Source organism: Vollenhovia emeryi, unplaced genomic scaffold, assembly GCF_000949405.1.
Source record: "Vollenhovia emeryi isolate VEMERY1.0 unplaced genomic scaffold, V.emery_V1.0 DF939177.1, whole genome shotgun sequence".
NCBI classification, from domain to species: domain Eukaryota; kingdom Metazoa; phylum Arthropoda; class Insecta; order Hymenoptera; family Formicidae; genus Vollenhovia; species Vollenhovia emeryi.
In genome coordinates this window covers 922860-945356 of record NW_011967189.1, presented here as the reverse complement: position 1 = coordinate 945356, position 22497 = coordinate 922860, and the positions used below count along the sequence as shown (strand labels likewise).

The window sequence follows — 22497 nt, the reverse complement described above, 5'->3', positions numbered from 1 at the left end:
TTGATGAACAGCCACAAAAAGATAAGGCGTGTATATATAATGTCAATCTAATCGCGGTAAACGTAAAACAATTTAATTGCGTTTCGCTAATAGAGAATTTATTTCATTTTCACAAATCTCAATAGTAAATCCAGAAAGGCTAATAATACTCGTCCATTTGTCAGAAATAAGGTAAACGAACGTTGTAATTGCGCAATTCAAATAGTTATTCTTCCATCCGAGCAAATTACATTTATGTTACAAACAGAAATCCTGCACGTCGTTCCGAGATGCAAAATTAATGGCTCCAGCGGATTGACCCATAAATTTGCTCCGACATCGTGCCCCGACGATCTCGCTAAAAAGTGCAGTCCTCCGAAACGCACGCGACACAATTTTCGTCGACGATGTAAGTCTGTTTCGTTCCGCCTAGTAAGTGATACCTAAACTGACCCTGTCCGATTCGCGTCGTTCGCTTCGTTCGCAAGAGAATATGAAACACTAACTTGCATTTTCAACAAAATCTCGACTAACTGAAAAGAATAGAAAAATAGAAACAGAAAAAGAGAGAGAGAGAGAGAGAAAGAAGAAATGAGTAACAACGAAATGTGTACGATGCGCGACGTACGCAATGAACATAAGTTCCATATCGGTAAAAAGGTGTTTGGAAGGCCGGTAATAAATTGTCTATGACGGCCGATGTGGCATCACGTTGCAGGTGACATCGACCCACATGTTACCGGCAAATCGATTTTCCGAAAGCACTGCCTTGTCAAATTGCGCGAGCGACACACCGGTGCATTTAACTCTCTCGCATATGATCGATGAACGCATTCGGACGCGTCGCATAAACGTGGCCGAAACCACGATGCCGAAAATCCACGGAGCTCTCGATCAGTCCATCGTAACTGTACGCAGCACGATGATAGAGATTTGAAAAAAAAAAGTAGATTATTTCGTCCCGAAGTGACGTTAATTAAAATGCGCGTCAACGTCCGTCCGTTCGCGCGGATTTTACTCCAGAAATTCAAACGTTCGTTCTATGCGTCATAATAATAACGTAGCAGTGAGGCGACAACGGTGGTTCCTATTGGCGGGATATTAGGCTGATGGCAGACAACTATCCGTAAGCGCTTAAGACTGACGTAGCCGTAGACTTAAGGTAAGGCAGAGAAAAACGTAAGCCGTGGAACACGTGTTCCTTACGGCTTATGTTTTTCTCTGCCTTACCTTAAGTCTACGGCTACGTCAGTCTTAAGCGCTTACGGATAGTTGTCTGCCATCAGCCTTACGTGCATTAAGATTCTTTTAAATTGCTTTACCGATATTTCTTATTAAAATGCACATTTTATCTTGTACAAAGCTTTAGTGCTTGCAAGAAACAGGTGCAATAAGATTATTTAAATTATTATCTCAACTTATAAAAGTACGATCTACTTAATTTACTGATTCAATAAACAGCACTTTCCAAAGTGCCACGTTTTTCCGTTCTATTTTTATAAATTTACGCACGTTTTATGATATATTTTTATATCTTACAATCTGGTCGTAAAATCGTGTAGTGTCCCAATTAACAAACGCGATGTATCGTCGTTAAAGCTACGGCCACTGGAAAAAAAATATCGCGCTTGGAATTATCCGGTTTACAGAAATTCTAAAATCTGTCAATTGCGCGTGTTCTGTGAATGCATCGGTCGTGACGGATAATGTACAGTTGGCACATATGTGTTGCGCGTGCAACGTACTGACGAGTGCGTTACGCGTGCATGTTGCAAATGCATTGTTATATTTTTCCGTACGACACAATTTTATCCAAATTCCAAAACCGAGCCACGGGCGGTCGCGGTGCTGTTCTCAGCCGCGCCTTCTATAAATCTAGATTAAGCTTTATTAGTTTCCAAAGGTGAATTTATATATATCCTCCTCAAACGCAGGCGCGGCCGACTGACACCTGGTGTTACATCATTCTGTCGTGGCATCGTCCTCGAAAACAAAAAAAAATAGAAAAAATGAGGGGCGAATGCTAAACTCAGTTCTCGCCTTAATTCCGTTGCGCGTTCGTCGGTCGACGCTCCTCGCCGACGTTTCTCTCGGCGAAAGCAATCGGAAACGTGTCATTAAAATGACATGACCCGCGCCGAAGACATTGTCGAGGGGAGGGAGGTATCCTCCTAGAAGAGGAGCAGCCGGGAACAGGACTTTTAAGTCCTCCGGGGTAGACAGGGGAGGCGCACAAGAGGGAGGCGAACAGTGTAACAACTTAGGGGAAAGTTATTCCGCCGGCGCCGGAGAACCTCTAATGAACTTCGAACTTTAATGACGGAGGCTGCTAAATCCCCATCTCGCTTCCGTTACAGACGCGATCGGCCGTGTCTGGGCGCGAACGTAAAAATTGACGTGTCGTCTTAAGATCGCGCGTAATTTAAGACCCTTTTTTCCAAACGAGATGTTAAAAGACTCTGAATTGCCTGTAATTTTCGAAACTCGAGAAAAGATTTGCGTTTAACATTTTCTAAGAGGCTCTTCCGACGCGAATTAATTAACGGCGTAAGAGGATAATCAGATTTAATGGTACGCGAAAAGGAACGGCGATTTAATTGTAATTAATTGAAAAAATAAATTATGTGACTTTTCCTGAGGCATCGGAAATTTCCTAGAGTTTACAGATGCGACAACGGCGATAACATTTACATCATAGTTAATGTATTTTACAGTAGAAGTAACGCGCGTTATCTCGCTCATTTGTAAGCTTTTCAATAACCTCTTTGAGTATGAATGAAGTTAGTGTTGCCGATATACCGTTAACAACGGTACAGTACCGTGACGTCAATGGCGGAGGTATCCGGCAAAACAAACGTTACGACCATGGCCCGATTACACCGCTAGAGTCCATTTACTCGAGTTCCATTTTACATCAAAACGGCTTTACACGTGCGCACTCATGATCCACTCTTAACTCAAAATTGACAAAAAAACCGCGCTAAATCTCTTCTGGGGGGAAAAAAACCGTCCAATTGTTGCGCCGCGGTTGTGCGCGAACGGCGTGATTAGTTTTATCAATTAACGATCCCGGCGCGCAATCTCGGCGGGGTTTTTTCCCCGCAAATTTCACAAGCCGCATGCATAACGAAATACACACGCTACCGGTTCGACCGCGACGAAAATGACGAGATCGCGAGCGAGAAATTATAGCCCATAATTCGCATCGCGGGTTGTGCTAATTCAAATTTTTCCTATACGCTAATTAAAATTCCTCGTAACTGGCAGCACACTCTCCCGCGTGCAGTTTTTTATTACACGGTTAGAGATTATTACATCTTAATTCCCACAAGCTATCAAATTAGCGTAATACAAATTATACACTGTGTCCAGGAAATATCTAATTATGGACCTGCATAATAAATGTACAAAAAGAAGAAAAACCGTGCAGCGAGATAATTTATAACAAATGTTTTTAATATTTCGCGACTAGATAATAATTTCAAGATGCTATTTATTGCACTGTTACATTATTTATTCAACTAAAATTGTACAATTTTACTCGAATATTTTATCGTGCATTATTGCGCAATATTTTTTCTCATTTTTTCTCTCTCCATATTTAAATATTAAATTGTGTTAGGTTAAGAATTATGTATTTATGAGAAAACTGTCTGGCTAGATTTTATTTAATCTTGATACGTTTCACCTGTAGTTGTCTCGTGCCCGCGGGCGAATTGAAGCGAATACGAATTGTGAACAATGCACGTCTGTGGGAAAATGCGTCAGCGCGAAAGCGTGAAAACGTGATCGATGCAAAATGAGATCGCGGTAAAGTTTTACGCGGAGCCCGGAAGATTTTCGCACGACACGCTGGAAAATCTAACTGCGAGACGTCGGAAGAGTACGTTAAGGCATACCTCCGGTATATCTCCTGGGTGGCATTCGCGCGTCGTCGCCGCCGTCGTCGTCGCCGTTATCGTCGCTGTGCGCTTTGTCGCTTCTATTTTTTTGCCACTTTTATTGGCGGAAGTGTCGGGCGCCGGCAAAATTCATCGCCGTACGATTTGCGGACGAGACGTAAAACCTGTACGGCAATCTTAAATATACAAGCGCGCACGGATGCCGCACCGTGGGTGGTATATTCTCTCACGTTTAGACTCCCGACCGCGTCTATTCGGGCTGGAGGCACGTTAATATTCTAACAAATGGATTAAGTGGCAGATTTGCATAATACAGCGGTACGTTTTATACGTTCTCCTTGGAATGAAATCAGTTTTATTCTGCAGGCTGTAAAAGAATTATGATCGGTTGATAGAAGCTCCTGGATGAGTATTTTTAAAATTCACTTTTGCATGTACAATGTCGCTTAAAAGGTTTGCGGTTTGACTTCAATTTTGATGTACTACGTGTCCAATTTAATGTTAAAAGTTTAACAATCATAATTACTTGTCATTATACGAACGTTTTATAATGCATAGAGTTGCTGGCATTAAAAAAAAAATTTGAATAACGCGTGTTCAACATAAATTAGTAATTATAGTAATCTCTCTCTTTCTTTCCCTCTTGGAAGTGATATTACATTACATTTTCTCTTTAGAGGCAAGAAACTTGTGAAAACGTAGAGAATCTTTTTAAATCCTCGCAAAGATATCGCGAATTTATTAATGCATTCTTTATCCATTGCGGGCACGTATAGCGCATATTTTTAAAATTAATTTACGCCAGGATATATATTACCGTATAAAATGTAATTTTCGTGCTGCCTTTATCTATTTTAATACTAAATTTAATACGAAAGACACAATATTTCGTTTATCGAAACACGGCGTGAGCTTTGAGTAAGAATCGATATCTACGAAAAACGGATGTCTCGTAATTATCGGTGAAAAATTATCGGTGCAATATTCGCCAAATTAAATAGCAGCTCGGCACATTATAATGCGTCAACGTAGCGATTAATAACGGAGAATTGCAAGTAATGGCGAGGGCCCATCTCCGAAGGTACGGTTGATAAAGTTTCACAGTATTCTCCGCCGGTGTGCCGTCCGGGAGGGAGCTTTTCCCAAGATTAAAAATCTCACACTACTTGAAGCCGCGGTATATACTTTACATCGTTTTACACGAAATAGAGGACGCAACACGGACGGCGTCGTCTCTCCAGCGTCAGAGAAAACATCTCTCCCGTCGCTACCCTGTGACGCGTTCTCCATTCGGTTATATTCAATTGGATCGGTTCGGTGTTGTCGCGCGCGCACACAGACCGTTCGAGTGTGACCCGAGGGTTTCGAGGATCCCAGGTTAGAATGTACAAGTAGGTGAAACGAAACAGGTGAAGTGCCTTTCCCGTTTAGAAAACACCGGATTTGTGAACGGGAAAAAGGATATTATTCGATTTGTACGGAAGCGAAATAAATTCGCGTTACTGAATGCGAAAAAATAATTAATTCATGAGTGTCTCTCTCACGTGGAGTTCCTCTTAAGAGATTTATGGTCGGGGATGAAAGTCGAAGAGCATAATAATGCGGGGGACGGGAAAGTATTATTTATAGAACGATAGGCAGGAGCATGGGCGAGCGAAATATAATGCGGCGGAATATGAAATAGAGTAAATATTTAGCTTTATTAAATAACATTAATTTCACAAGCGGTGTTTCTCTTTCAAGTTTTTATGCAAATTTTTATAATTTATGATAGTAACGCGGAGAAAAGAGCCATAGAGAGAGATTTTTGCGTCAATAGCATTTTGTATCCCACGCGAGAAGTTGAAATTATCCTGTCAAGAAATAGAAATGAAATCGGGATACGAAAGATTCAATTTGCAGCCGGAACGCCTCACTTTGTACAATCCCCTGTATCCGGCAAATGATCGAGGCGGATGGAAAAAGACCTCGGCTCCTCTCGCTAATTAAGTTACGAGATGCGCTTCTGGCCAGCCGACCGCCCCCTTACTCTTCTCCGCCCGAAACCGGAAACGAGCTGCCGCGGATTATTTCCGCGAGGCGAAATGTAGGGCGAAGCCCCGATAATTAACGCGCTAGTCGGCTACGGCGCACCATCCCCGAAATAAACATCAATCAGCGGCGAGTTAACCTATTAGGATTAATAAAGATTACGTCGCGACGTCGTAGCGGTGACTCGCTGGCCCACGTGACAATGACACAATGGCCGGCTTTGTATTTTCAACAGGAGTTCAAGTGCTCCTCGGTGACCCTTGTAGAAAGAAAATTAATGATGACGCGCGCGGCTGAAGATAAAATATTCCTCTCTATCTGTCCCGTATGTAACATCGCCGCCCAGGTGCTCCTATAATTTTAGATTGCACGGTTTAGACTGCAAACGCCGCGCGACTGCTTCCGACGACCGTGAGTGCAAATTCAATCGTCACGTGCGACGGAGATCGTCGCAGTAAAATTTCCGGAAAAATTCCGGTGCTTCCGTTCGACCTCGTTCCCTCGTGAAAACCGACTGCCCCTGCAAATGCAAAAAGCCGTCGCGTCTGAATTATTTCACACCTTATGCAGAGAGATTTAAGGTCGAGAAAAGGTGCAAAGGTCTGGCTAAAAATAGCCACACCGTAGTAACGAAGGCCGGATACGGCGGGACATTTGCGCCTTGTCATCGTCATTCTTGCAAACGACGACAAGTCAGAAGATAGCTAGTACATTGTCAACGATCGAATAATCGTTTTCTTTTCACGAGAAAAATTCTTTTCATCAAACGCGGGGGTTTCCGTTTTCTTCGATACAAAACAGATAATCCGTAGAGCAGTCTGCGAGAAGTTGTTAGAAAGAATTGACGCAATTATTTCTCTCCCGGGTATCTGGCCGGTTAAAATGTAAATTAGTCGTACCGCTCGTGCGATCCGCGAATTGCTCAATTTCTCCTTTTAAGGGGAGCACTTAGGGCCGATCGACCGGCTGTAAAAGCGGATGGGTAATCGCGAGTACTTCGGACTACTCCGCTGTAACTGCGGACCTCTCAAATACGGTGTATTCAACAAGTCCCGTATTTCCCGCCGCGGCAACAACGGCATCGTCAATGTAGCGCTAGCCGGGGTTACAGCGTTACGTGGATTAGCGAGAGATTTATGCCCGGTCAGATTAATACCAAAAGCTGCCCGGCACGGATAAGCTTTGCACCTCTACGTCACGGGAGATACTTCAACCGAGATACATTTGTACCGCGCTGCACGCGGAAAAACTGGATTTCAAAGCGTGAAAAAAAAGGTTCGGACGGTTTATTTTCCGCGTCCCCAAAAATTTGCCGCGCGCTTTTCGCAGCGCGTGTCAAAAATGTTTTCGGCATTGACGTCGCCCGCGTCTATCATTTATTACAGCGTTGTAATGGCGTTATTCGTATGTAAAAGTCGAACGCGTTCCATTATCCTTTTATAACGATATATGTGCATGTGTATAATGGAAGAAGTCACATCAGGCATACATTGTAATAGTTACATCTACATATTTTACACGCCATGCCGAAAAGGCATTATTTTTTTATATACCGTGTGCAAATCTTGTTTCCCGTTTAATACATTCAAGATACATTTACGTATCGCCGCGAATTCTTTTTGCGCACGCCAAGTTAATAAAGAACAGCGTTGAAACGTGAGCGCAAACTTTTAGATTTAACGAGATCGCACACCGGTTATTGGCTTATCTCTTTGGCTTTGCTATTACTTATTAACCGCACGCGGAATTCCCTGTCGCGGTGATGCGGCGGGATCGGCGGGAAGTCAAATATAATATCAATCTCTAGCGTGAACGATTCGATCGTTAATCTACCCAGACGATATTGACTATCGTATCCAGCGCTTCGCGCGAAAACCGCCGCGTGCGAAAGATACGTGCGACCCTTATACATAGGCGAGCAGCTGCGAGATAATACATATTGACATTAGAAGATACTGGGCCACTTCTACGACGTTAGAATATTGAATCCCGCGGGAATTGAGAGATCATGTAACCGCAGTTGCTTTAATCGAACTTTCGCGCGGCGCGATTCAAGCGCCGAGATGATCGCATAATTTTCTGTCCGCCACCGGCAGAACGACACGGGAAAGCGTTCGCGGTAGATCGTCGAAATAATTCTAAAAATATATAGCGGTTGTGTATGGCATTTCATTGTTTGCCCAAAGTGTATTGAATCGGGTTATTTGCGTAAACCGGATTTAAGCCGATCGCTGTTTGCGATAGCGAAATCCATTACGCGCCGCAATTAATTCTACATTGAAATATCACGACTGCGACGTGTATTAAAACATAACTGAAGGTAACGGCCATGTAAGGAGTAGAAAAAATTATGAGAGTCGTGGCAAATCACCACGTAACAATTGCGTCAAGTTATTCGATAAAAAATATCTATACTTTTAATTTCCGCGATGCTGTTCGGCACTTAACAGTGCGATGAAATTGTAGAGCGAGCAGTTTTTTTTTTTTTTTTCATTGAACTGCACACGCCGGATAAGCCACACGTGACAATTGACAATTTGATCAATTTCCCTTCCGCATCGCTAATAAAATCCGTCAATTCCCATCAGCGCAACGTTCACTGTACAACGGGATGCCGTCATCATAGCACAATGACGCGCGGCGGTGCGTTGTAAACAACAATTACCAATCCCGTTGCCCCTCTACCCGCGGCATTGACATCCAAACAACATTAAATGCAGTACGCATCGCAGATAATTACACGACCGCCATTATAGCGTGCAGGTCGCTCCGAAAGTATCGTCAGTTTGCTGGTATACTATGGCTACAATCGAGTCAGCCACCATAAAATCGCACGTGGAGACGTGATAGGAAATTTCAACGTGCCACCGTATTTCGTGAAGTCACGAGATTTGTGATGTTAGACAATTACTGGCACGTTCGCGCTCATGTCAAAATAATCAATTACTTCGGTCGCCACAGGGATGCGAGACCGAGCTACAATTTACAACGTTGAAATGCGACTTTGAACGTTTTCCGCAAACGTTGAAAATTTTGAGCTTTTTCCTGACAAAATAAAAATTCTGCTTATCACAGTGTATGCGCAAACGTGCGACAAGTTTTATTTGTTTCTATATAGACGTGATAGGAAATTTCAACGTGCTACCGTATTTCGTGAAATCACGAGACTTGTGATGTTAGACAATTACTGGCACGTTCGCGCTCATGTCAAAATAATCAATTACTTTAGTCGCCACAGGGATGTGAGATAGAGATACAATTTACAACGTAGAAATGCGACTTTGATCGTTTTCCGCAAACGTTGAAAATTCACAGCTTTTTCCTGGCAAAATAAAAATTCTGCTTATCACACCGTATGCGCAAACGTGCGACAAGTTTTATTTGTTTCCGTACGACTTTAATTTGATCGCGGATACATATATCTCGAGATTTCTTACATAATGAGTATCTTATACTCTCCTTTTCACCTCTATTGCAAGTCTCATAATTTTACGAAATGAAGTTCAAGAGGGAACGGGACCTACCTGATGATCCACGATGCAATTTATTTCGCTATGTGCCGGAAATTTATCACAAGACTGTCTTCAGTGTTAACGATGCTGGGACATAACGACGAGATGGCGAGTACACCGCAGCGACGACGTCGTGCTCGATTTTCGCGACGATGATTTGTAGCGGGTTTTCCCTCCGTTAGCGTGTTAGCATCTTGGTGACTCTCGCCGGTGCAGTAAATGATTAAATCATCCCGGTCATTACGGCGGAAGAGGGAGGACCACGTGCGCTATTGGGTTCATAATGTTTTCATCGTTTTAGTCAACGTGACTTGGATCGGTATGCATTATTGGCGAGAGTGTAAGAGAGAAAGAGAGGAAGACAGGAAAAGAGAGAGGAACAGAGAGAGAGCGAGAGAGAGAGAGATATATATATATACCTGCCGAAAATTGCATTAACGGCCATTTATTTCTAACGAATACCCAATTACGTCGGTCGATAATGTGCAACCGCACTCGCCAGTTGACGTAATTTCAGTTAAGCGCCACCGCCGTTGCCGCTGCGAGAGAAAAGGGCGGGTCCGGGAAATCTTTAATCCCCGCGTCGGCTTTCCAATTAGTCGTCCTGCTCCCTTTCCTCCTGTCGTTCTTTCGATATCGAAGCGAGAGCGAGAAAGAGAGAGAGAGAGAGAGAGAGAGAGAGAGAGAAGAGAAAAGAAGAGAAGAGAAAAGAAGAGAAGAGAAGAGAGAAAGGAAGATGGATAAAATGCCACGATGATGATTTGAACCTTCGAAAATTGCTAAGGCTGCTACTTTTCATGGAATCCCGTATGCGTCCTCATATCTGTCTACCTTGATAGACCCGAAATGGTGTCGCGTTAGTTGCGATAAGAAGATCGTAGCCCCTTTCTATCGGCGAGCACAAAGGAGGATTGACGATCCGTGTTAACGACCCTTTCGAAAATTGCCGACATCGCGTGGAGCGCCGAGGGAAAATTAAATGGTCGCCGGCGTTGAACCAACGTTTTTAGGGAAGGAGCAAACAAAGCGTGTAACAGAGGCCATTCTTGGATGATGGTCTTCCCGAAGGGAAACCAACTTTCGACGCTACTGCGCAACAAGGCCTCGAAAGCTGCCTGGTAAGCAATGTGGCTACAAGGGGTCGAAAACGAGAAAATGTTCCCGCAGAGAATTGCCTGAAAGATTGCTGGACATTGAAAAATTAATTAAGAGGGGGGGGACAAAGGATTTAGAAGAACTTTCTCTTTAAATCCACGGAATTTCGATATGTACAACGGCGAGAGTAAGGGAGGGAGCGATGGATTATATCTACCTGAATATTAATTTTTATGATTATTTATTTTTTTTAATTGGAGTACAGTTGAAAAAGAAAGAGGAAAATGCGAAACGTGAATTACAAGCCTGCTACGAATTACCTGACTGTTTATTTTCTAAGATTTTTCTCGCTTGATATCGGAGTTTATAAAAGTTTCAAGTAGAAACATCATGTTTGGCTGATCCTGTATTTTTAACTTTGTAAAACACACTTCGGTATTTAAAAAAAAAATCAAGAATAAAAATTTTCAAGCGATTCCAGCAGAAACTCGCTGGAAGAATCCTCGCTAAGGATGCTGAAGGATATATACGCGTTATAGGTTCACTCGAAGAGGTCTGTAATTTCTAAGTTCTCATAGCTTTTCGGAATGTTCGCTGCGGTCGAAAAAGCGTCGCAAATCAGTGGCAATTTCTCGGCAAGAAGAATGCGAATTAAATCTACCCGAAGGAGCACATAATGCTCATGCCTCTTTATTTGTTCGAAAATTAAGGAGCTGCTCTGGAAAAAAAGTGATATTTTTAACGGGAAATTATTAAATATTTCTGCTTCATGAAATAACCGCAAATTTCAAGTCTCTTGAATACCAAATTTCTATAATATAATATGCATCAAACTAGATATTAAGTACGAGTGACAATAAAAATAAACTAAAGTTACTTACTAATATTTACTAATTAATAATTATAATTAATATTACAATATTTGATGATTATTATCATTATAGATACTTTGAACAAAATTTAATAACAGAGCGAAAATTATAAAACGACGAAAACAAACTTAGTATACAAACTTTAATCTTCAACTACTCAATTTTTTCAAAGCTTTCTGGAGCGTGCGGCTTTAAAGGGAATTCATGGCAGAGCTCTAAATGATAGAAAAATTAGTTTCGCCCAGTGGAGAGCGTAACAGTTTGAGATTTTATTGTTCCCCGAAATCCATTCGCAATAAAGGACGTTACAAATCGGCGACGGGATTTGGGACGTGGGAGAAATACGGGTAGTACCGTCGAGTGTAAGCAATTCGTAACTGTTTAACTCGCGCAGTTTGCCAAGACACAAGAAGCGGCTAACAAAAGTTCTCGGCGCTGTAAAGTTAGAAGTGAGGTGTATTTGAAGCGATGCCTGAATACTTATTTTTCTTAATTTTACGGCATAGTTGCTATTAAAAAAAAAGAGTTCGTTTATTGCTGGGGAAACCTTGAAAGTAGAAGTATGATGTTTCCTCGATCGGCAAAACAATCGGAACTCGATGGGGAAAAAATTCTTATTCAGTTCGATTCTTATTTGTTGAAAATGGCACTGAAAAGAATGGGAATCTTGAGAAACTCAATCTCGAGTAACTTAAATTTATGCAAAAAAATATTTTCCCGAAAAACCCGAAGGAGGCTCTTGCTCGGTGCATCCGATATCGTTTAAATTCTAACAAATACTCTTGATATCTCAAAGAAACGTGACGGGGAGAAGGTATCAATTAAATCTCGTTATTATCGATAGCTACTTAACCGTAGCTACTTAATCCACCCACGTTATCAAACTTCGTTAAGAAGCCGGCGAGCGGTCGGCGGCAGAATTTTAAGCAGTGGAAAAAGGCGGTCACGGCCAGACCAATACCATTCGTAACTACTTAATCTCCTTGGCGAACGTTCGCATCTCGCGAGAAACCCGCTCTTTATCGATAAGAATGCATTGAAAAGTACGAGTACGTCTAGATTTAACACAGCAATTAGTTAATTCCCACTACTTTCTCTCAGACCCGAGGGATGGCGACGGAAAAGCCGCAAGAGCTTTCGTCCTGTTTACTCGGTCAATTTATCGCGCTCACGGCTCGCTCCTGAAATCGAGTGTCAGTCTCGACAGTGAAATGCGCACGCCTTAGAGCACGCGGCTCGGCCTTTTTTTAACATTAATAAATAAAACCCTTGGTGAGTACGGACTAGGCCCCTCCGGGGTTGGTAGAGGACAACTGAGTAAAATTCAATTTGTCATCCCACCGCGCCATCCCGCGGAATCGAATTTTTCTTATGCGTGAGAAAAAAGGCACAAAGGCACGAGCAACGGGACTCGTAATCAAGACGTTATTTTATCGTGGACTGATTTCTCAAAAGTATTAGTTGAACTTAGCGAACGATTAAGCGAGTGTTTCTGATTTTTAGTTTCACTTGTTGAAAGCGGCAGCGACGTATCGGGTAAACCACAATCTTAATTAATGTATATGAAAGCAGCACATTATTTCTCTCTCTCTTTCTCTCTTTCTCTTTCTCTCTCGTTTTAGCAAATCTCCTTATCGCGAAGCACTCTTATTCTTCGATGTCGATCGCGACTCTCGAAGGACGATCGACATCGAGATCGCCTGAGTTGGAAATTATCCTAAACCGAGAGGAACTTCATTTCCGTGGTATAATCTCGATCAACGGATAATATCCCGTAGTCGATTCGAACTCTCGCGAGGGAAGAGATCGAGATTTCGAGACTCGAGAGGTTCGGAACTTTTCAATTTGTCTGATACCCGTGTTCCGTCGATGGGGTAATCGGCTGGCGATCGAGTTCTCGGCTCGGAGGTCGAGGGAGGTCGTCACGGTGAGTATCCACGATCTTGCGAGAGAAAGCGGGATAATCGCAGTGGCAAATATCGGAGGATGGTCGCGACGACTATGTTTGCTCTGCAGCCGTCCTAAGCCGCAAATAACGAGGAAGGTCGGTCGACAGTAGGGTGGGATCAGGATCCCATATATCCTTTACGATATTTCTGCTCTATCCCTTCTCTTTCTTCCCTTTGCCTCGTTTCCTCCCCCATCCTCTTCACTTGCGAGTAACAGACGCGCGTCGACGGCTCTTCATTTTTATCGCCGAATCGAACGGAGACGGGGAACGCAACTAGGAAAAAGGATCTCCGAAAGCGGGCATGGCAGTCTGCCATCGGCGACCGGCCCGAAGATGTAAAATTGCAATCCGCGGTCACTGCACGTTCGTTTGCCCGCGAGCAACAAGTTATACACCATAACCAGCGGCGCACAAAGAGAACAGGAAAGTGGACGGACGATCTCCGCGCGCCGTCGACCGTCTTTTTTCGGGACGGACAAAAGTCAGCCTGAAAACGCGCTTTTCCTAGGCTCGTCGACTAACGTCGATTAACGCTCACCGTGGTTTCATCGATCCTTCATCGCGCCGCAGGATCGCATCGGATGTAATATAGAACATAATTCTGGCACCTTGTCAACGGGAATATTTCCCGAGTGCGCTAATCATCGCGTCATTCATCTCTCTTTGTAACATAGATGGAGTTGGACCGAATTACATCAATCATGTGGGTCGAGTAAACTTGGCTCGGCAATTGGCTATCTCTTTGTAGATTATAGTTCTATCTATGATATGAAGAGGGAGAGAGAAAATTGACTTAACCGATATCAGGGCCTTAAGCGACGTTACTAGAACCGACCCTCAGTCAATCACGGTTTACGTTAATCGACGTTGGTGAAACCAGCCTGTAGGAAATTTAGCCCTGGGTCCGCCAAATAACGTCTGTAACCCACTGAACCCACGTTCATGCTTGAGAGTTTCATTCATCTGCGCGAAAACGAAGTGCAATTTTAATTCCGTAGTACTTTGTAAACTGGATATATAAACGTATCCAGCGTCACGATTCAATTTTTCAAATTGATTACAGAAACTTTGGGAAACAAATATAGACTGAGTGGATCGCAAACAGAAGTTTTAAATTGGAGGAATAAAGGAGAAGGTAACTAGAAAGAAAAAAGGGGATGAAACTTTCAAGTTGTCTCGGTCAGTCCTCGCGATCGCGATCAATCAACATGCGCACGTCTTGACGCACGCTCCGATCGAGGACGTACATATCTTGCGAGGATCTTTCCTCGGGGAGAGAAGGAGTGTGGAGGGGGTCCGGGGGGGAGGGAGGGAGGGGGAGAAACGCGAGAGTCGCAGGATCTATCGGTGCACTCGTTCTCTCGCGCGAAAGTAACGGGGGGGAAAAAAAATTACGTGATCGAACGTGTTAAGTCCGAAATTATTGCGCGCGTGGCCGAGATCGTGAGATCGTCGCGTGGACCGCGATTCGTTCGTTTGCGTTACCGATGTCCCACCGGTGGTCGGCGACGGACAGTGGGCGATCCGGTGGTCCGGAGTACCGTGCCAGTACTGGTACTGTAGAGTTTGTTATCGAGTAGCGCGGCGCCGCCGTGAGAGAGAGAGGCAAAGCGCCGGGGTGGTGGCAGCTTTGCTTGGCTGACAAGTAGATAGGACCGGGTACCACGCAAGCGCCGATTCAACCCTCCCCGTTTGTCACCACCCTACTCCCCTCTGGATCCCCTCGTACGCTCGCACGTCGCCCAAACCCTCATCCAGCCCTCCGACCCTCTTTCTCTCCTTCACCGGCTGGCTTTCTCTATACCTCTTCACCTCTCGATACCCTCGGGCGAGCCCGGCCCTTCGACTTTTCCTCGCTTTTCCATCTTCTTCTGATCGCGCGAACGTCCTCGGAGATTCGATTTGCCACCCTCGCGCGCGCGAGAAATCACTGATCTCCGACGACCAAGCACGACGACGTGACGACGCCGGCGACAACGGTCGTGCGACTCGATTTTCGAATCGGCGTTTCTTGCCGATGACATTTTCGCGATACTCATCGCCGTGCTTTAAATAATGAGCGCGTTTCCGAGAGGGCTCCCCGGTACTTATATGAGAACAGCTTATAAGAGCGCTCGTGAGTACTCGCTATTAATTCTTGACGCAATTCCATCTTATCACACAACGTTGTCCTTTTATTATTTTTACTTACCGAATAGTGGAAAAAGATTCATACGTGACGATATTTTCCAAGTTGTAAAAAAATACAAGTTTCTACGTAGAATGGATAATAATAATATGATGAAAGCAATAAAATGATAAATATTAGTACAGATAATTTGATACGGCACGTGAGCAATGTCGGTTATTAAATAAATACCGCGTAATTGATTGAAAAACCAATATTACCGAATTTATTAATTGATGGCAATTGTTTTTGGTTTTGATGAATGGAGTAGTGAAAATAATCTTGAGGATTTGAGCCACTATTGGTGCTTTTCGCGGTATTTCGAAATTCAGCATCGTTTCATTTCAAGGATTGAAGGTACTTCATCCCGCGCGCGTGCAATTACTCGCCTATCGGTAATCTCGAGCTAGTATTATATTTATGCTGGTCTGAATTGCGACGCTCGAATAATTACGACAGTATACCGGCTGCTCTCCGCGGCGTCGTTTACGCGTCGTAAATTTCGACGTTCTTATCTGCTTCTGGCTGATGCTGAAGGATACCATTTAACGCACATCGGACGACGATTTTATACGTGGAGCACGGGAGATTTTTCTTTCTAAGCAAGAAAGAGACAACGGACGAGTAACGTGTACAATGCGACGATGTTAACGCTTTCTTCGCAACTCTTTAAATCTCTTTAACGGGAGCAGCGGTCCCTATCAGCGGCGCGATAACAGACGACCCGGACTTTGCGCTGGAAAACACAGTATCGAGCGATCAGAGATCCACGCGGAATTAATTTATATTTCGAAAGTGCGCTACGTCGTTACGTATGCAAATCTTTTATTTGCAAAATTTTCACGTTGACATCGTGTTAACACGTTATTAAAAGCGGTCCTCTCCTAAATACGAGTAAACGGATTTGGGTTTAGTGAGCTAAACGAGGATTTAGGTGTACCAAACTGAAAGTATGTTTTAAAAGTTACAGGGCGTATGTGCTTTCCATTAGAACCATAGATATTTAAGACAGGCTCCCAAAAACAACTCTTCCCGTATTCATTGTCCCGAAAACCAACAGAGACTATTTTGCTTTCCCTCCTCGACCATAAGCCCTCTTTGAACCACTGAGTTCTTAGAATTCTGCGTTTTAGTACCCTTTTACTGTCCCTTCACCCTACGGGCTCACGTAGGCGATTTTGCCCTTTAAGCGCATATAGAAATAGAAGGTAGACAGAGAGAATGGTATATTCACGTGCGCAGGGGTTCGCAACCCTTTTCATTTTTTAATTATACAACTTTCCATTTTATTTGATAAAAATTCGACGCGGATAATAGAATCGAATGTATTTACACAAGTATTTACATAATTTCCTTTATTCCCGCCAATCAGACGTGCTCTCATTTACCACGAAATTGCGCTTGTGCTTGTGGGCCAATATGCTGTCACTGCGCTATTCATACGCGAATTTATATCAGAGAAACGCAGATGAGGGAAGAAAAAACAAAAAGTGTCGGTGGAAAATGTCCGCTATCAAGGCCCTATTACTTTTATATGACAAAATCGCTTTTCCAGTTCATCGCAAATTAAATAACGGCTTAATTCAAAATCCTCTTACGGGTTAGTACATTGCACGAGGAACGGGCGGACCGGGTAATCGGAACGGAATAATTCACTAACAAGGTCACGATCTCGACGTCAAGGGAAGTCTTTTATCGAGGTGCGCCGATTGCGGGCGCAAACGGCGTATTTTCAAGTGCGCTTCAGTCGCCTCTCGATGGAGCGAGCGTGAGATGTCGAGAGAGAGAGAGAGAGAGAGAGGGTAATGCCATTCAATTGGACCGCGCCGATTTGATACGCGGATAACAGCGTATTATCGATACTATCCGTCCGCGTTCGAAATTCGCCCTGTTTAAACGCGGCTGGGCATCGGTCCGTGCCGGTCGGCACCCTCGTCGACTACGCCACTATCGGTCGGCCGGGTATCGATAGGGCCGGAGGGTGAGCAGACACGGGGTAAGAGAGTAGGAAATTCAACGGGGGAGCCTAGTGCCGGCGGTGGCTCTTACCGTTTCGCACCCCCTCTTTCCGTCCCGTTGAACCGACCATCCGTCCACCGACCAACCACCTTCGGCGCGTCGTCGTCTCTCTCGCTTTTTTTCTTTCCCCTCAGCGACTCGCCGTACCGTGCAAACGCTGCGCGCGGCGAGCTTTTAGGGAATTAACGTCCCGGTTCGTTACAATAACCGTATTACCGTATTTTCGTCTGTAATTATCGTTTTCTCACCGTCGACGACGTTGCCAGACGGCGACGAGACGCCGAGCGACATGTTTTTTCGTAGTTTCGATTTGGCGAACAGCGCGGGCAGAGGATAACACACGGTTCTACTAATTTCCCCGGGATGAGATTGAGAACAGTTGAGAGATCCGGGGCGCACGGGCGCAAGAAACTCGGCGTGAAAAACGGGGATATTGTCGGCGCTCCTGAGAGATTTCTCGTGTCGGCGCGCGTTTCCGGCACCCCTGGGTATTAAGAATGTTCTTCTATCAATCCGACATGTACACCATTTTCCCCGATAATTTCCCTTTCGCGACTTTCACGCCGTTTGCTCTTACGACGTTTGCTGTGCGAGGGACGCGCACCACCAGGGATGTGCGCGCGACATCGGATGTTCCGCAAAATTTGCATCAAACTTGCGGGGAGTTTAGCGAGAATTTGAGTACATACGAATTTCAATATTACCTAAATATCTTCAAGTCCCAAATTAAATCTGAAATTAAGATTATGCTGAAATAGAATTTATTATACATGAAGTAAATTGAGGGTTGGTGATTTTTAATCTATTTTTAAGCGTCGTCGACGATTTTGGCTGGAGACCGAGGTGGTCGCGTCTGTTGAATATAATTATGATTTAACGGGATACATTTACATCTCTCACATAACCGATGCTCGAGCTAATGGAATCTGTCCCATTGAAACACAAAAGTCCGATTCGAATTAAAATGATTCAACGTAACCGAAGTTATCGAAATTCTAAAAACAGAATTAAATTGAACGCGGTATATGCGTTCTCGTTAGCTTTTATTTTTTTATTTCCAACATTCTATATCGCATCCGGACAGTTTAATCAAAAGCCGCAAAGCATTGCAATTACGTAGCTTCTAATAAAAGATTTTTCTGTCATACACGCAAGATTGCAATCAGATGTATCGCGCAGCGAGCAGCACGAACGCAGGTCGCTTGATATGATTAAAATTCATTAGTTTCGTGATTCGGAAAAATCGCTTCATTCGAGGATTGCTGGATGAAAAATTATGTTGATGGTTGCAAATGTATGTGCGGACCTTTGGCTCGACACAAATTACAGATTGTTGCATGATTATTCAACGTATAGGAAGCGCATTCACATGCAACAGACCATGCATCTGATCGCGCTCCACCCAGTAATGTTCTAAAAATAGTCCGACACACTGTAAAGACTCCCGATATTTCATTCATTGTCGCAAGATAAATCGATCTACTCATTATTCGAGCTACTAGCTTCGCGCTATCGGTCTGCAGCGTTACGAGAGAATAATGCTACAATGCCAGAGCTACTTCAAATGGCTCGTTAAAATAATACGAAAAATAGTAGGTATCGCAGTTGATTCGTAATTACGAAACAATGAAAATTGTTATGTTTATCGTGCGCTCCAAACTTACGAAATATTCCCCGTGAGTAAGCTGCAATAAATAACATCTTTCGGCACAAGTACGAGCAACTTGTTGACTTTAGGCTGTTGTGATTGGACGGAGGAATCTCGGAATTGCGAAACTTCCTTCACCGTAATGTGCGTTCGCGACTGATAGAGCTTCCAATAGACGCAACTTCTATAAGAGAAGTTTCCGACCGTCTTTAAGTTAGGACACGTGTTGCCAGAACGTCAGTTCCGCGTGACAGGCCGACCTGAGCCAATAAAAAGCGAGAACACGCTTCTTTTATACCCGTCTATTTAAGGGCTGCCTGTGCAGGATCTCGAAAAATCAGATTACCCCTTTCAATCTTTGCGAGGTACATTGTGAATTATTTCACCTTAGGAAATAGATTGAACGACCCAATTCTACAAAAGATAATTTTATGTAACGTTATTTGTCAAAAATTTCAGGCCATTTATCTTAATAAAACTAAAATAATAATAATAAAAAATCGAAACCGTCTAATTCGTATAACAGTAACAAGAAAGGAACAATATAAGAAATTTCATATCTAAATAGATATACAATTTTCATTGTATCTGTATAAGTTTTTATTCTGTAACTATTCATCAATCGCATTGTTACTGTAATCAATAAAATGTGATGCGGATTCGCAAAATGTGTGGCTGTATGTGTGTGTGTATGCGCGCGCGTGTGTGGACAAGTATAAAGGTTCTCTAACATAAGTATTTTGGACGGTAACCAATGACATGAGCTTGTACGTTTAAAGCAAAAGCTAGCCGACGAGTTAATCACGAGCGATTCAATGACTCGCTGGAAAATTAGAGCGCGTGCGGAAGGCTTGGTCTACATGCGCACGTACGCTTCGCGTTTAAGCGCGGCGATGCACTGTAAATGCAAATAAGAAGGTCGGCAAAAATGCGGCGGCTCGCGTTTACGGAACCATTTGCATTTCTCTCAAATCGCGAATACGAGAAACATTTTGGCCGATGCTCGGACCGTTGCGAAAATCGCCGACGCGAGTGTTTGTATGTAAAAGCCGCATTAATACTTCTATTCGAGATTCATTAATGCTGGCGCCGTTATCTCCCGACGCAATTAAGTTTTAATAGGTTCGCGATTGGGTTGTTTCTAAAATACATCGCCGATAATCCGACGCGGTATTAAGAGCGAGCAAAACGGGAATTTTGCCGGGAATAGTCGCCTTAATACCGTGGCGAATCGGCGCGGCGCGGCAACCAAGTCGACGGAATCGACATTTATTTTCGCGCTTCGCGTAGTCGTTGTTAATTACGCTGACAAATCGTGTCTCACGATCGCTCGCGATTCTCGCAGCTCGCTGTATTATAAATGCAACTGGCATAACGTCTGTAAGTAACAGCTGTGTACATTAACACGTGCCGGAGGCAGGCAGCGCGAAAGCTGCACGTTCCTTTTCCTCTTTACGGTCGTCGCATACATCCGCAGAATTTAGGGCATTGACACCCCCGGATTCTACGTGCGGGTCGCTTTATCCGACTTTAACGCAACAGGGATTTTCGCGAAAATCTAATACGGACTGATCCATCATGATAGAAAAAGAGTAAGATAGAACTTTAAATAATAATACGTCGACGAGAATCGGGTGAAATTAGATGAAGAGAAACGTAAAAGATAACTTATCTCTACGTCAACTTTTACGAACGACCGTTTTAGCATGCGCTTAGCAATACTTTTCAGCTTTTCGTAAAAGGCCTCCTTTAGAAGACACAAGTATCACAATGAAATTCTAAACGTGTGCTGTGATATTTATGGACAAATAGAAAAACAGATCGGCCATCGGCAGAAATCGAATCGTTCACATCGCCGGTTCAGAGCTTTTGATCCCGGGGGTATACGCTTTTAAGAGAAAGAAGTCGTACAGGATGAAAGATGGCCCTGCTTTTTAATGGCCAATTGATCGAGTACGGCATTGGCAAAGGGTCAGCACGTGGCTGCGAAGGATTAAGAGAGAAATGGATTTGTTCGTTTATTATTGGATTCGCGGGGTAACTCTCGTGGGACGCGAAAAGCGACGCACGACCGAAGTCTAAGAACGGTACGCGCGCCAATATCAAAACAGCCGGGCGAAGCGTAAGAACGGCGAAAACAATGTCGTCGTCGAAATCACAATGTCGAGAACGAGAGACGAACAATACGGATTTTGCAGGTGGGAACCAAACTACGGTGCATGCACGCTATATACACGGTTCTCTTCCTCTGCGTCGGTGGCGCATACGCGCGTGGGAATTTCCGTACGTTCAGCAGTTTAAGCGTTCCTCGACAAACGCAGGATTTAGCCTGATCCTCTCGCATAGTCCCTCTCTCGAAATTATTCATAGAGACTTCCAAGTTTTTAAATTAGTTCGGCCCACCTGAAAGGCGGCTGGTCTCTCGCCCCTCGGTGAGAAAATCTCGGAGATAATGGATACCAAAATCAGTATATGACCGCTTTTTCTCCACGATAGTAGACAATTATGAGTTTGGTATAATCTAGCGTGTAGTCGTGTCTTTGTATATGAATATTACAAAATTCAACATTTTGTACGTATTAAAACATTCAGTGTTAGTTTTTTAAAATGTTTTTGTTAGGGAAGCTTTGACTACCTACAGATTGGTCAAAGAATTTTATTATAGAACATGGCGCGAATCGACCGCATGAAAATTTGCTCGGGGGAAGTGAAACGTTGGTTAAGACAAATACAAGTCGGAATGGAAAATTGGAAATCTTACTTGCAGAATATACAATAGCTGATCATGTTGAGAGAAAGTTGACCAATCTCGACAGTATTATACATTGTAACTTTCAGGTTCGGAATGAATCTAGAACTTCCAAGCGTGATGTCGTAGCAATTTGTTCATCCGCGAGAAGCGAATTTAAATCGAGTACAAGTCGGATTTGATTCTTCTTTGAAGACAGTCCATGCGATCGCGGTATTTCAAGAAGATCGAGACACCGGAACGGATACGCCAACTCTAATTGGCATGAATTACGTTCACGAACTTGAGATAGTCTCGGTCTAGATAACGTGAACTTCCTTCGTGCCATTCTGAAGTACTTATGTCCATATGAGGATTAATAATGTAACAATAGTTAACGTTGTCCGTTCGAATTTACGAAGCAAAATTTATGTTATCCTGGCGACCCACCTAATTTAGCGAAATAATTCAGATTTGTTGCCAATATAAAAGTTGGTTACCAAAAATTTGGACTATTCTATAGAAAACATAATCAATCAATTTAATCTGAAATTTGTAGTTGTAATTTTTCAAGTATTGCAGACATTGACAAA

General features: G+C 43.5%; 1 protein-coding gene across 7 annotated transcripts in view; it reads right to left on the bottom strand.

Moving 5' to 3' along the window:
- LOC105563368 (5-hydroxytryptamine receptor 2A-like) overlaps positions 1 to 14895 on the bottom strand; it is a 122132-nt gene extending 107237 nt beyond the window's left edge. For 2 of the 7 annotated variants that reach the window (XM_012014913.1, XM_012014911.1), the window contains exons 1-2: positions 13248 to 14600; positions 9437 to 9693 (exon numbers count right to left, since the gene is read on the bottom strand). The gene's annotated coding sequence lies outside the window, so the exon portion shown is untranslated. Of the gene's footprint in view, positions 1 to 3878; positions 3898 to 9436; positions 9694 to 13247; positions 14601 to 14827 lie in introns of those variants that run through there. The other 5 variants (XM_012014912.1, XM_012014914.1, XM_012014915.1 and 2 more) reach the window with 5 other exon arrangements.
- Positions 14896 to 22497: the final 7602 nt, after the last annotated feature.